Genomic DNA, 15549 nt, shown 5'->3' with positions numbered 1-15549 from the left:
GCCTAAGACGGGTGCATGTCCCGCCTCTCCTCAAAACTTTCACTCCCATGGCCTAGGGGTCTCGGCAGCGCACAGGGTGCCATCTGTTCTGGATCAGGTTTCACTTTCATGTGCAGCGACGGGCCCGATGGCAGCTGCATTCCTTACAGCGCGCGCGCGCACCACTCGCGGGCTTGTTTTGTCTGGGAAATGTGCCCCACAGAGTAATTCTCCATTCTGTGGGGTTCTACTTGTAATTGTGCAGTGCTGGGACGATTTCGCCACGTGGAAATGGTAAAATCACACAGTGTATTAGAAATCACATACCCAAAGGGCTGTGCAGCTCGTAATTCTGGCTATAGCAGGCATCGGTCTCAGCACACATGTGTGCTTGCCTCAGAGCGGCCTCCTTCCAGTGGCGCAGTTTCACCCTCTGCGAGAGCTGCGCTTGTCTCACATGTGTGATGCTGTTGCCCTTTGCGGGGGCGGTGGGAGGGGGGGCTGTATTTAGTCTGCTCCTAGGTGCTATTGTTTACTCGAGTGCGTCAGGGCACTAACTATGTGCTCTGGACGGTGTGATTTCCTACAGCAGGCGAGGGCTGCTCTAATTGTCTCCCCCGGGGAACATCCTAGTCTGTGTCTGATGCCGTTTTCAGCGCCACGCGAGGACTGCTGCTCTTGCCTCTCTAGGGACCGCAATTCCCCTGAGGCGAGTCTGGGGTTGTTGTCTCCTCCTTGAGCAGCGGATTCCTTCTGCATTTGAGGGCTTTGCTGGTGCGATCATTATCGACCTCGTAAGTATCGAAGGGGTTGAGCTGGTAGGGATTAATAGCAGACGTCAGCTGCAAGCGTTTCACTCACCGAGCCGTTTTGCGGGATAAGGCATAAGGCACTGACTTGTGTCACCAGTGCAGCTTCCAGAACCAAACCAGGAACATTTCATTCAGCAATAAAGCTAACTTGTGGGCAGAGAGGCACCTACCGAGGCTTGCTGTCACACCCCATATGTGGGCAAATATATGGAGTGCATTTTGGGCCTCCCTTGCAGTTTTATTTATGAATCGTGGAATTTTACCAATAACTTATTTCCGTCCTCAATGTGGTACCTCATAAAATCTCTCGAAGTGACTGAAAGGAGGCGTTCATTTTATGAGCATTCATCAAGCTGTGACGCAACATTACGCTACCCATATTTTCGAAAGCACCGACATGCCACCTTACAGCCGCTTCAAAGCCCTTAAGAGGCATTTGTACTTCATTGGACCGACCGCCCATGTAGATCTCATGTTATCGGCCCCTTCAAGGTGTGTTGCTGTGAAGAACTATTGCCCCTGGGGTCCAAATCACAAGCTTAAAGTTTAGGAATATTTCACAAGTCTCTCTGTAGAATTCAGAGTGAAAGCGTTGGCTTCTTGGACAATATGTGTAGACAATTGTGCTATAAAGTGAACTATTTGAACACATTTTGGAAACATTGTACACTATGTGTTCAAGGTGTTTCTCCATTGCAGAGTCTAAGCTGTGCGAAGAGGCATGTGTTGTAGAGAAGAAAACAAACATGCAGTGCACACAAGCAAGCTTGCGTTTCACAAATGTCTTTACCAGTTTCATTATCACCACAGTGAATCCGCCGCAAAGGGGTTGCACAGGGCGCACCAAACAGGCGCCCCTCCACCAATGGAACAGATGCAGCACCAAGGCAAGGATTGCACGGCGTTTCTTGTGCGCAAATTCGAAACCTTTTCGAAGAAGTTAGCACCTGTGGACATCTTAAGGATGCTAGGGGCCCTGGGCGAAACATATTCTGGGGGCACCAATTCAGAACAGCTTTGAATTTACAATTAAATGTCAGCTCTTTCATGCACTCTTTGGCCAGGTCACTGACAGTGCACAGGCGCACTCCTCCAAATTCTAAATGTGTTTACATCTAATATTCGGGAATAGTGACGTGTTTTTAATATTGTATCACAGCAGCAGTTCAGGAATATTACTGCAAATAATCTCTTTGATACCCTCCCATTCCTCATATGTGAGGTCCTGTTTAGATCAAAATCAACTTTTTTATGGATGCTGCATGCAACCTGAGCACAACATTTCTCTGCAAAATGTCTGCAGTAGACTCTCACACATCACCCACATTAAAAATCTGTTTATGTAGCATATTTTCAATGTTAGTGCTCTGTCTGGTAAACAGCAGCCCAGTCCTGCTGTTGACCAGATGGACATACATAAAGGTCCGGAGGGCCGCATGCGGCCCCCGGGTCATACTTTGATTATTACTGCCCTAGATGCTCAGTTTTGAGTGACAGCGTGCTTTTTTTTATTTCAATACTTCTTATTGAGATTTTGTCATAAAACAAAAACAATACCAGCACACACAAAGCTAAACATTTAGTCATACAAAAACATAGAACATGCACAGAATCCGTGAACACTATATTCTACGGTACCCCCCGTTTCCTTTTATTTCTTTTATAGTCTACCCTTCCCCACTGTTCTAGTAAAGAGTCTAGTTTGTGTAGAGAAGAGATAGGGGCCTGAGCTGCGTTAAGTTTATAGGAGCATAGATAGAAAGAGAGAGCTTGGTAGTTTGTTCTGACAGCTATTAGGCTGGGATAGCACCCGCTTTTTTCATGGGGGTTCGTATGGGCCTATGTATTTGTTCATAGATTTAAAAGCAGAAGATCATTAATTTACTCATTCATAAATGTATTGTTAGTGAAGTGAAGCACTTCACTCATGTGATCAGCAACAGCTTTCAAAAGGACAAGCATTGGCATAGCCAATAGGCATCGCCTTTGGGATGTTGTTGCACCCAGGATATTGTGCTGTGTAACTAAATACTTATAAGGTCCCAAAAGCGAGACCTATTGGCTATGCCAATGCTTGTTTTAGTAGGCAAGGGGTGATTAAACGACTTGCCCAGAATCTGACACCGAGACTCGAACCTGCGTTCCCCAGTTCCAAAATCGGCAGCCCTGACCGTTATGCCACTTGCACACCATGCCGTATCTTTCTCCGAATTAAATCAGGACTCCACAACCAACCGTTTCAAAGGTTCGGTCGATATAAAAAGAAAAAAAAGCTACTTTCCACCAAGAATGGCCCTTCTATTATATCCGTCTCGAGCAGCCTCTGAACATGACACTCGTCGCAGAGAATAGAGTACTTTGATGAAAACTAGATTAGCACTGGCGGGGCAAGTGAAGGGCCACCTGTTGCCAGAATGCCCGTATCCCTCGTTGGCTGTCTCGAGGCTGTCATCACTTCGACGCAATCCGTGCCTGACACGCTGGAATATAATGAGCGGGTCAGGAGTTGGAGGTCGGCCATGACAGAGCTTGAAAACTTGGCTCGCAGGCAGCGTCAGCGTGGAGGCCCGGCCTACCCTTCCCGAGAAGCATTTCTGCGCCTCTTGAGTTTGTTTGCACAGGGCTTGTTGCTGTTGGACGGAGCAAAGGCATGGAGAGGCTTTTTGACAGCCCATTCAAACATGTTCGGCTGCTTCCTGTTTCACGCTCTCAGGTTTATAGGGGTGTGAATGCCACTTCAGCTGATATTGTGTTTGCTGCGTGCTTTCCATGTGTGTTCTCGCGGTTGCGTGAAGAGATTAATGCAGAGCGTTAAAAGTGTTTTGACTAGCTAAGAGAGATAGGCGCGGGATAAGGTACAGGCGCTGACCCTGACGCCTAAGCTGGTTACACTGTCAGTGCTACAATTACTTAAACAAGCATTGGCATAGCAATAGGTCTCGCCTTTGGGACCTCATGAGTATTTACTCAGAGCTTTTGGCTTTGCCAATGTTTTTAAGCTACGTTGTAGAGCACTGTGGCGGCTGTGCAGCATGTTGAAAAGTTATAATAGTGTTATACGCATTTACTTTTATTTCCTTATATATAACCACAAAGACATTATGTACAACTGAAAGACCCAATTAAAACAAGCCCAAATTGCATCCATTAAAAAAAATTTAAATAATCAGCACACAAAATAAAAAGTGTGTGCCAAATTGCAGGCACGTGATGTGTGAAGCAAAGTAAACAGATGAAGATGAAGGTATCACCCATCCCACCCTGGGAATGGGGAATTGCCCATTTTAATAAGGGTGAGTGTGCCAGAAGACCCAGTAGCAGTGGCGTAGCAAGGGGGGGGGTGGTCCGCCCCAGGTGGTATGAGTTTTGGTGGCAGCGGCCTCTCCCCTCCCCCGCTCTTACCTGTGGCCGTTGCATGTGGTGGCCGCAGGAATCGTTAGCACCCCCCACTCTTGCATTCGGCTGCAGGCGGCAAACGCAGGGGCCGCCACGTGCGGCATAAGGCCTAGCTACACCATTGGACCAGAGTGGACTAGGCAGGGGACTACTATGAAAGAACTAGGGACTGTGTATGAATAGAGAGCTGAAGCTTGTATACGTCACAACTAGGAGGAGTATATCCAAGGAACCATCGAGGGCATATAAAAGGAGACCAGAAGGTATATAAACTGGACAAGGAGTATATACTAAAAGGGATGAATAATCAAAGGTGGCAGGGACAGAATATGAAAGGGGGCTGGGGAACACACAAAAGTGAGAAAAGTGTATTTAAAATAAGAAACCAGGAAGAATAAGTGCATAAGAAGTGACTAGGCAGGACATGTAAATGTGGCAGTGTTGAACCCATAGACCACAAGCAACGCTTTGAAGTCCAAGAAATAAAAGTAAACCATCCCTGTACCACATAATTACTTGTACTATACATCCATATTGGGAAAGTGCGAACATTTCACCCCCTTAACGGTTTCAAGACGCTGGGGCTGTCGGGGAGATTAAGTGAGCTATTGCCCAGAGTCACATGATGCTAAGCTGCCGCCGGTGATCAAACTGTGAGCCCCGTGCTCGGAGTAAGCCGCTATGGCCACTGCACCACACCTCTCCCACACTTTGTACACATCAAGCGTCAGCTCAAGAGGCATGGCTAGGTATTAATATTACTAATAAGGATGGAGAGCCATCCTTATAGCACAGAGCTTCTTGTACACACCAAGCACCAGCTTTGGCGCCATGGCTAGGTTCTAATGTTTTCAGTAAGCATTGAGACTCATCCTTGTACCCAGTTCTTAATTTGAGCCAGTGGTTTCCAGTGCTCGCAGAACCGTTTCACCTTAGTACATCAGATTATATCAGTGCAGTGAGAATTTTTTGGGTAAAAGTGATAATTTTCAGACATAAATTTAGAAACATTCATTCTTGCCGCCTCCACCCCCCACCACCCCTCCCCCCGGCAACAATGCCAAGAGTGATCTAAGAGGCAAGTCAGTTATGTGAAGTCTTTGCTTGTCCTGTGTTTCTATTATACATGAACAAAATAGTTTATTAACTCAAACACAATTTTGTAACACATCAGAAGTCATTTTTTGATAATGAAGACAAAGGAGAGAAAGTGAAATAAAATATTTGCCTAGGATCACACAATCTGGTTAAGTGGAGAAGCTGGGATTAATCCCAAGCCTTTGGTTTCAAATTGTTCACTTCAGAATCTATATGTATATGCTTCACTTCCCTTACACCCACATTGCCATAAAACAACCCCTTGCCACCCACTTCTTGACCACCACCCTGCTGGCATCAATGCGGCCCTTGGTCACATCACAGACCAAACTTTGTGTCCCCTGGGAAAATGTTTGTGAGTACTCATGCTCTGAAGTATCTATTCCACATACACATAGAGTCAGAGGCGCAACTAGAGGCACATTTCGGGGGAGCTAAGAAAAGATTTCGGGGGGCTGACTCTTCCAGCAATATGCAGAGTGGAGATGCAGGGGCTCTAAGAAGGGGTGAAAAAACAACAAAGCCTCATAAACAAGCAAATGGTCTTTTAAAGACCTGTGAAGTACTTGGGGTGCGGCTGTGTGTGTGCCCGGGAAGCTATCTGAGCCCGGGTTGCCATACACGATGGGGGGGGCTGAAGCCCTTAGAGCCCAATGTGCGTTGCGCGCCTGCATAGAGTGCATCTAAAGTTTATTATATTACAACGGGTCCACAGTCATACAACACCTACTTCAGAAGCTGGGATCTGGCATCTTTTGAAGTCAATTAAAAATATTTTACGTGTTTCACATTTTACAAATTGGCTGCTAGTCTCGACCAGTTGAATTCACCAGCCAAATGAAAACAAAAAACTACATGACTGCTTGGGTCACTGATTTGTGGTTATTTTCTACATATGAATAAGATTAGACGAAAAGACACTAAGGGGTACAATTATTAAAAAAATAGTCTAATGCAGAGCAGGAAACAAAGACACTTTGTTGCATTCCTATCCAGCCATGGTCCATGCAGGTAACAGCGGTGGGGCCGGGTAAGGGAGAATTTGGAGGAACAATGCAGAGGGAAAGTTATTATTTATTTAAATTTCTCTCTGCATCGTCCCTGGAAATCCCCCCTTACCTGGCCCCACTGCTGTTACCTGCACGGACCGCGGCTGTTCCTATCTGGGGTGCAAAGGTATGTGCATGATGTCTAGTATAAGTTTTGTACTGAAAGGATATCTTGCAGTATGTAATCCTAAACCTTGACAAACTTTTAAAAATGTCACCCAAGTATCACCATTGGGCTAGTTTGAGGGCGACCTTTGTACACAAAAAAAGTTTAGTCCGGGAAAGTAAATACTTGGGTGCAGATTTACCAAAAATTTGTACTGGGTTTGCATCTCAACATTTCTGCAAACTGGTGCAAAATGTTTACTTGGGAATTACTTTCCAGTGACAAACTTGTTTTGCACTGAAAATTACCTGAAAGTAATGTAAAACAGTGCTTTCAGTGCTTAATGGTGCTTGCATTACTTTGCATCACAGGTGCGTCCCGTGGGATGTGCATGGGAATTTCCATATAACAATACATGGTTTTGATGCAAAGCCCTATCTACTAACAACAGTAGACAATGTTTTGCACCAAAAAATAACACCTCTTTTAGGCAGTTGTTAAAAAGGAGAAATGTTTTATTTCTCAAAATCTTTGAAACTTTGCATGTGTGCTGCAATGTCCAGCATACATCCAAACTGGGGAAAGTTTTAAAGAATGCCTGAGCATATTATTCTGAAAGCCACCCTTTCAGTACAAAACCTATGATAGACATCACGGAGACACCTTTGCACTAAGGTGCAAAGGTGCGCATGTGTGGCATTAGGCAGCCTGATTATGCAGCAGCGCGTGGGAAGAGAATAGGAACACCATATCATAATAGACATGCTGTTGTCCTTCTTTCGGCCTCTCAAGCTGTGCAGCACATCAACTTTGGCTGCCGTGCTGTGTTGCATGACAACTTTGTATATCTGCCATAGGTTGTGAAGGATTTGTTCTTAAACGCATGTGACATAAGTTGCTCTTTGATCCTAAAATATCTGCAGTTGGCCAAGATCACTCTAGGATATTTTGCATTGCTAGGTCGAACTGTTAGAATCCGATGTGCTCAGGTGATTGTTAAATCCACTCCTTTTGTCACTTTATCCAGTAGTATATACGTGAAAATAATGTCTGATATTAGCGCTGTAACGGTCCGACCAGCCTCGTGGTCCTTTAGAATTCCCTCAAATCTTAAGTTTGCACATTAAGACCTATTTTCCACATCATTCAGCTTAACTGAAGTTCTACAAGCTCCATTTGGATTTCGTTATTTACTTTTTGCTGCTTATTACTTGTGTCTTCAAAGACTGAGACCCTTTGCTCCACCTGTGTCATGCGGGAAGACAGCCGTTGGATACTGGTATTGATCTGCCCCAACTGCTCATTTATTACCTATTGGCCTCGTTTTGGGACAGTTTCATCTCCTGCAGTACTCTTAAGATCTATTTCAGTGTTATCTCGATTGAGGGCATCTGGAAACAAGATATGGGGCCTGATTCTGATGCGATTAGGAAGGCCTCCAAACGGCATTTGCTCTGTCCAAATTAGATCAGGAATGTGTCTTTCCAACCGACTCGGAGAGGTTTCCAACCGACCGAGTACGATGCGAGTTAGGCATTAGGAATATCCCAATCCAAACCCAATGTCATTTGGAATGACCGAGCCGTACGAAGCAGAATTGTATGTCTCTCCAGGTCGCGTTTCCAAATGACCAAGTACAATTATGGATTTGGACAGCCTTTCTGAATCGTGCCATCCGACTCGAATCTGCAGTCGGGATCAGGCTTTGGGGGCCCATAGTGGGCCCCCTGCACCTGGAGCCTTCCCAATCTGGCCCATGGGGGTACCCATGGGTCTTCCCTTACCAGCCATGCACAGTGTGGCAGGCACCAGGGGGTGCCCACCCCAGGGTGCCCGATTTTCCCCAGCCACCCCTTTCTTCAATGGAAGCCTCTGTATTCGGTTGGAACAAAGGCTCCCATAGAAGTCAATGAGAGTCCAACCAGATTGTATCTGGAAGCATCTGGATGCATCGTACTCAGTTGGTTCGACTCTCCCAATCCGATTCGGTTGGAAACTATTCCCAAACCCATTCAGTTGGGAAGCTTTCCTAACCGCATCAGAATAGGGCCCATAGTCGTTGTAGGAGAAGTCATGGTTTGATTCATGCTTGAGATTGCTAGAGAGGGATTTAATGTCCCATCCGTAACTGGCCCAGTCATGTCACAATGTTCTCCGCCCTTACTTAATGCTTGATCGGCCAGCCTGGTCTCTCTTTGAACCACTTTAGGGTCTCCAATTGAAAATAGAGGGCATGTCGGTTTCTCCTTACTACTGGGTGACATAACTGTTGTGGATGGAGGTTGATCCGGAGATTGTGCTGCCGTTGCCATCGATTTTGGCTGATAGACAGTGTAAAAAATTTGTGGGACTGATTAACGAATTTAAGAACCATATAGACCTGTCACACATCATCCAGCAATTGAAAAATTAAAGGTTATTGCAAGGACTGTGTACAAATTATTCAATCTGTTGAACTTACTAGACATTTCTTGTATTTATCAAGAAGGAGGCAGGGGTAAGAAGTAGTGCTTCTTGAAGTAGCAGGTTTGTTCTAGGAAGTAGATTGCTGTGAATGATTACTGGGGGGCTGTCTCTCTCTCTCTCTCTTCTTGGGGCTGGTTGCAACTACGGGAGGCATTTTTCCCCCTTGTTTGTTTGTTTCCTTGTTTGCTTTTTTTCTTTTTCTTTGGTTTCCTACTACTATTTTACTAGAAGCACGTCTTGCGTAACTTCCCCGCCAGTGGGTTCTAAAAGTGCCATGCCAAGGCACTCATATAGGGAGAATAGGGGAGGAAAGGGAAGAGGATAGGTTGATGGGTCGGGCCTAGGACCGGTCGGGCTCCAGGCCGGGGAGTGGGGGGAGGTATGATCACATGGGTGTTTGAAGGGGAAAAATTGAAATTTCCGGTAGCCAGATCAGGATGAGACAATACTTTCTAAAAGTTGGGTCTAAATACTGTATTAATAGGAAAGAATTTACTTCTTTTTCAAAAAGGTTCAACTCAGCCTCTAGGATAGACTTTTTTAAATCTCCTATCAATGGGTCAGGACCAATTCTAATATACTGTCAAACCCCTTTTTAGATCATTCAGTCCCTCTACAGAAATAAATGCTGGTGCGGATCAGCTAGAAAGACCGCACTGGTCACTTGACAAGTCACTATTAACTGATACAGGCTGGGTCGTGGTGATGCGATCCAACATTGAGGATTTTTTTGGTAAGAAGCAAGGGATCGACTTCTGCATTCTCGGTTTGGGATGCATGCAAGGCATATATTAGAGGTGAAGCAGTTGCCTTGAAAGCCCAAGTATCCAGGTTAAGGAAGGGAAAAAGGTCAAACACAGCAACTCGATCTGGGTCAAGCAACACAGGGTTATCAGTCATGTCTCTCTAAGACTTCAGGCCTTAGATTAATAAAGGTTAGACAGGCCTTGAAAGACCACTTTTCAGTTCAGACAGTAATTAATCAAAACTGAAGCTTCCAGCCTCATTACAAAGAGAGTGAGCATGCCGGCCGATTCCTGGCATGGTCTGTCAAGAAAAGGTGTAATAATGGAGTTTCTTTTAACACACTATTCTAGTTGTGTAAATCCTCTTCTACGGCTCTGTTAAATGCAGTAAATGAATATTTAGGGGCTATTAATCTTCCCTCTTTGAGCAGAGAGCTGCAAACAAAAGTTGTGACCCCCATTATGTTTACTGAGGTTCAGGAGGCCATCAGGACATCCCCTATTGGTAAAGCTTGCAGGAATGATGGGCTGCCAGCCAAGATGTATAAAACATGTTTTGGCCCAGATCACAGCATTTCTGGTTAAACTATTTAATGAAATATTCGAGGGGTGTAAAGACCCTAGTTCATTTACCGAGGTGCTAATTATTAGCTATTTGAAAAAGGGCAAAATGCCAGATAAACCTGGTTCATAAAGGCCTAGCAGTCTCTTGAACAATGATTATAAAATATTTACCAAGATTATTGCTTCTAGGATAACTCTTTTGGCTCAAGAGGTGGTTCATAGGGACCAATAATCTGGATTTCTACCATGGAGAACTATCTCGGTGAATGCTAATTTCTTATTACAGGCCATCGACCTCTTTTCTAAAAACAAAGTTAAAGTGGCTATCATTATGATTGATGCAGAGAAGGCTTTTGATTTGGTTCAGTGGGAGATTCTCTTTGCCATTTTATCTAAGTTTCGCTTACGTTCAAAGCTAGTAGGGCTTTTAGAAAATCTCTATTGAGGAGCTGAAGCCAGAATTATGGTTATTCTGTAGAGACTCTTTCGGTCAGTCATGGAACTCGCCAGGACTGCCCCATGTCCCCGGTGTTCTTTGCTCTCTTCATCAAGCCTCTGGCCTGAGCTCTCCGGCAAGATGCTTTAATAAAAGCACCTCTCCAGGGTGCACCCAAACTGAAATTATTTGTCAATGATTTGATAATTTCTCTAGGACATTCAACAAAATCAAATATTTTTCTCTACTGGGGGGCTATAGAATAAATCACTCTAAGTCAGAAGGTCTTTTGTCCAACTACTCTGGACTAATACTACCAATTGAATGCAATCTCAATTTTAGTCTTCAAACCTCATTAGGTACTTGGGCATGCTTGCTTCCCATGATTTCTCAGAACTTTATCAACTTAACTAACTTCCCACTCTAGTTAAAGCCCAGAACCTGCTACATCAGTGGCAGTCGTATCCGCTAACTATCATCAGAAGAGTAGCATTAATCAAGATGATGATTCTGCCCCATTTTCGCTTCATCTTCTCCAACATTATAATCAAGGTGCTCTAGCGATTTTTTAGTGAGCTTGACTAAACGTTGCCCCATTTTATTTGGTCTGGGAAAAAACCCCGTGCAAAATTAGAAACTCTGGAATTACCCGTTGAAGATGGCGGGCTAGCCTTTCTAAACTTTAAAAAATACTGTCAGGCCTCCTTTTTAGATTGGAACCTTTATGCTGCAGATCGCTCAATTGAAGGAAGAGTATCTTTCCCCCGAATGTCATTCAGATATGCGATTGAACAAGTGTGACCTAGGTTTCCAGGTAGATAACGGGCTCATTCGCAACTGGGAGAAAGCAGTGATTCTCTGCATTAAGGATTTTTGTGCAGCTGGAGCTCTGAAATCCTGGAGCCAGGTGCAAATGAGCAATATGGCAGTCTCTGGTTCCTTGTTTTTATGATATCTCAAGTTCCATAATTTTCTACAAACATTCCATCCCCCAAGGGACTCCTCAGCTTCCGCTATGAGCTACGTTTACTATGTTAGCAAACAGATCAGTGTGGGCAACTGGTATTGTACTTTGGTGCAACAACTACAGGTAAAACTGGTACTGACTGCTCTCAACAAGATTAATGTTTCTACAGGGTGTCGGATTGAACCCTCTAACTGGAAACAGTACAATCTGTGGGCCCACAAAGCTATTAGCAGGGTGACTTCGAAAAGAATGGCCTTTTCTCCAAATGCATGCTCTAATATACACTGGACTGTCTGCACAAAATATTCACTTTGACAGCCGGTGTGTGTTTTAGATGTGGGCTTGCTATAGGAGATTGGCTTCATGTTTGTTTCACATGTCCTGCACTAGCTGACTTTTGAACCAAGATTTTTCAGTACTTCACCACAACACTCCAAGGTCTTATCACACCGAATATATGTTGTTACTTAGCAGACCATTACTTCGCAAGTTTTTACTACGATGTTTTTACATCGCATATACCATTACTATGCAAGATTTAACTACGCATGCTTTTAGTTCGCAAATTCGTTTAAAATGACTAAATAAGCAATTACTTCGCAGTATATTACTAAGTATACAACTTCGACACATTTTTGACTCTTTTTAACTATAATAAACCCAGTAATAGAAACGTATACACTGTTACGGGATAACATGGTAATATGGGTTTAGGGTGGGGGAATATTTTAGAAAACGACAATTAAATCAATATTCCTTTTTAAAATAAATACCCTTTTTTTAAATAAAAAAATTAAGTATTTCTTGCATTACACAAATTTAATATGCCCTTCACCCTTTACTAAAATTTAAAAAAAGATGATTTTTTTTATAATTACATTAATATTTAATTCTAAATTCCCGAAACAAACACACAACGTATATATCATTATGCAAACAATTTAAAATTTATTTATGTTAAGAATACAATTTCTTTTCAAACTAATTTGTACCACCTTCCACTATTTCTACACATTCTCAATAACCAATAAAATCGCAACACTACCCTTACCCTCATACACTACACTACCCTACACTACCCAAACACCACTACACTACCCTAAACCCTAAAACACTACCCCCTACATGTCCTACCCCCTTACCCCAGGCCTGTCCCTACAATCTTACACTAACCTGCACAACTCCCCCGACACTACCCTTAACCACTATGCTACACTACACAAACACCACACTACTACCCAAAACCCTAAAACACTCCCCTACACTAAACAAACACTACCCTAAACTCTAAATCACTACCCCCTGCACAACCATCCCCCTTCCCCCATTCCACACACTACACTCAAACACTATCCTGCATGCCCAGTCACTTCCCTAAAGCCTTAAACACTACCCTACATTACACAAACACCACAACACTACCCTAAACCCAAATACACTACTCTACACTACATAAACACAACCCTAAAACCTAAAAGACAACCCCTTGCACGACCCCAAAAACTACACTGCCCCACTTACCTCTCTCTCCTCGTGGTCCTTCGCTTCACAGTGCATCCTCTCTTCTCCTGCTTCAGGCGTCGTCAGAGCTTCACGTCGTTGTTTGGAAATGGAAGCGCCTCCTTTTCCAAACAACGATGTGAATAGTCAGCAAAGTAATTGACTTTGCGAACTAACGGTATATGCGAAGTAGAAGCATGCGAACTTAAAGCATGCAAAGTAAAAGATCCTGCTAAGTAAAAAATGTGTAGTAATGGTAAGTCGTAGTAGTGGCCGTGAAGCAATGGTAGATTACCTATCACACCTGATCCTTTGGGAACCCTTTTTGGGATTTGCAATTCTATGAATCTTTCCGTTCCTCAAAGGCGGCTGTTTTTTTTATAGCCTCTCTTGTGGCAAAATCTCTTATTCTTCAAAAAGAGAAGTCAAGGAAAGCTCCTTCATATTGATCTTGTGTTTTTAAAATGCAACAGGTGAAAGCAAAGGGAAAACTGTTTGCTTTAAGGATAGGGGCAGTACGGAAATTCCCAAAATATGTGAGGGGGAGGATCAGTACTCTACTGTATCTTTCTGGTATGATTGAATTTTGCGTTTGTAAAAGTCACCTTCTATTGATAGAACCTTGATTATTAACTGAATCAGTGCATTAGCCTTGTCCTTTGAATACTTTTTACTGTATTTTTTTTATCTACCTGTACTACTAAATAAAAAAAGCTTTGCATATCTGCCCCTAGATCAACACTTTGTTCATCTTTGCATCACTTTGAGGTGGAACAAAGTGTTAATACATCTGCCCCTCTTGCTTTGACCTACTAGGAGCTGTGATGAGATTATCGTAACAATACACATTTTTATACTTTGCCTAAATGCCTTTTTAATGGTAAGTAAATTGTTGTAATGCTATGCGCCGCTCTGGGTTGCTCTATATAGCTTTATGCCAAGTGAGTGCCCACACAAAATGCTAGTAAATAATTCCCTTTGCCTCTTATTTAGAGCTATGCATTAAGTTCTGAAATTTGTGACAATGAAATAATTTCTACCATAGCCTTCTGTTTCAATAAATGCAAAAATGATGCAAGTAGTGATTCTGCATGCAACGATGCACATGTGGAGAAAAAAAACTCACAATCTCAAAAAAGTATTCAAAATAAACAGAATTACCTTATGTCCAGTCTGTAGCACTCAATTTTCAAAACCACAAATAAACTTCGGAAAGGGCAACATCCAAAAACGTACATGCTGGAATCCTCTGCTATCACTCCAACTACTGCTGTGCACGTTATCAGATGTCACAGCCATCTCTGCGTGTTGTTTACCCACTGCAGATCACCAGTGTGCACTGTTTTTAAATATGGTTGGACGTGTAAAATCACCATCTGTGTTACCTCATCATTACTTAATTCGCTGGACATTATTGCATGTGTGTTAATGTTTAATATTGATACTGCCGTACAGTATCTTGATCTCTCCTCTACAAATCTAAAATAGGCTGTTTACAATTGGGAAGCAAACTTGAGAGGGGAGGAGGAGGGGGGTGGAGGTGCATTTGTGTAATAAAGGAAAAGTGAGATTCTGATGAAAATAAAACCCTTCTCTCAAGTGCCTTAGCCTTCTCGATGGCATCCATGCTTCTCCCAACAGAAAGTCGGGTGCTGCACACAGCTTCCCCTGGCCTAGTCAAAAGCGCCTGCAGCTGTCTGCAAGTCATCAGATTCAGGATAACATCGCTGAACATTGCTGGCAGATTCTTGCTTCAAAAATCACACGACTGCAGAATTGTGACACATACACTGACAGCTGATGAGCCAGATAATCCTGTTGATTCTCCGCGCCATGGGGTATTCCTGAGCTAAGTCTTTTTAAGCAAGGGGCAGCCAAAAGAGTAAAAAGCCCCCACTTTAAACTATATGGCTGACCCTGAGTGAGGCAGAGAAGTGTGTGATCCCAGCCTTTTTACGTAGGGTCCCCAGGAATGGTTTGATTCTTTTGCACACCTTGGCCTCCACCCATAAGTGTGTCATGGTAATTTCTTTCTGTCATTTATTTGTGCTTACGTCTAGTCACAGTTCAAAGTTAAGAAGAGCCTACAAGACAATTTAATTTGCCAAATGACACCCCCACTAGAGCCGGTGTAGCAGGTGCCCCCCCTAACTCCTTGCATTAAATGGTAAAATGAAGGGACCTGGGGGAGCATTGGGCGCTGCCATTATCTGCCCTGGTGGTTTCGTGACATGGAACGAGCCACAAGACTAGGGCAGGGGATAGGCTAGGTGACAATGAAGTGGGCGGGTTTAAGGGACTAGGTGTTTAGGGACAGTGAGGTCAGGAGTTTAGCCTCTTGATAACTCTATCACCACGTGGCTGGCAGGGATAGTTTTTGTCATGAGAAAAAGGTGGGCAAAGTGTGATAGTTATTTTCTTTTTTACCAG

This window comes from Triturus cristatus, chromosome 2_1 (genome assembly GCF_964204655.1).
Source record: "Triturus cristatus chromosome 2_1, aTriCri1.1, whole genome shotgun sequence".
Taxonomy (NCBI): Eukaryota; Metazoa; Chordata; class Amphibia; order Caudata; family Salamandridae; genus Triturus; species Triturus cristatus.
The sequence above is the reverse complement of the archived record's forward strand: the minus strand, read 5'-3'. Positions refer to the sequence as shown.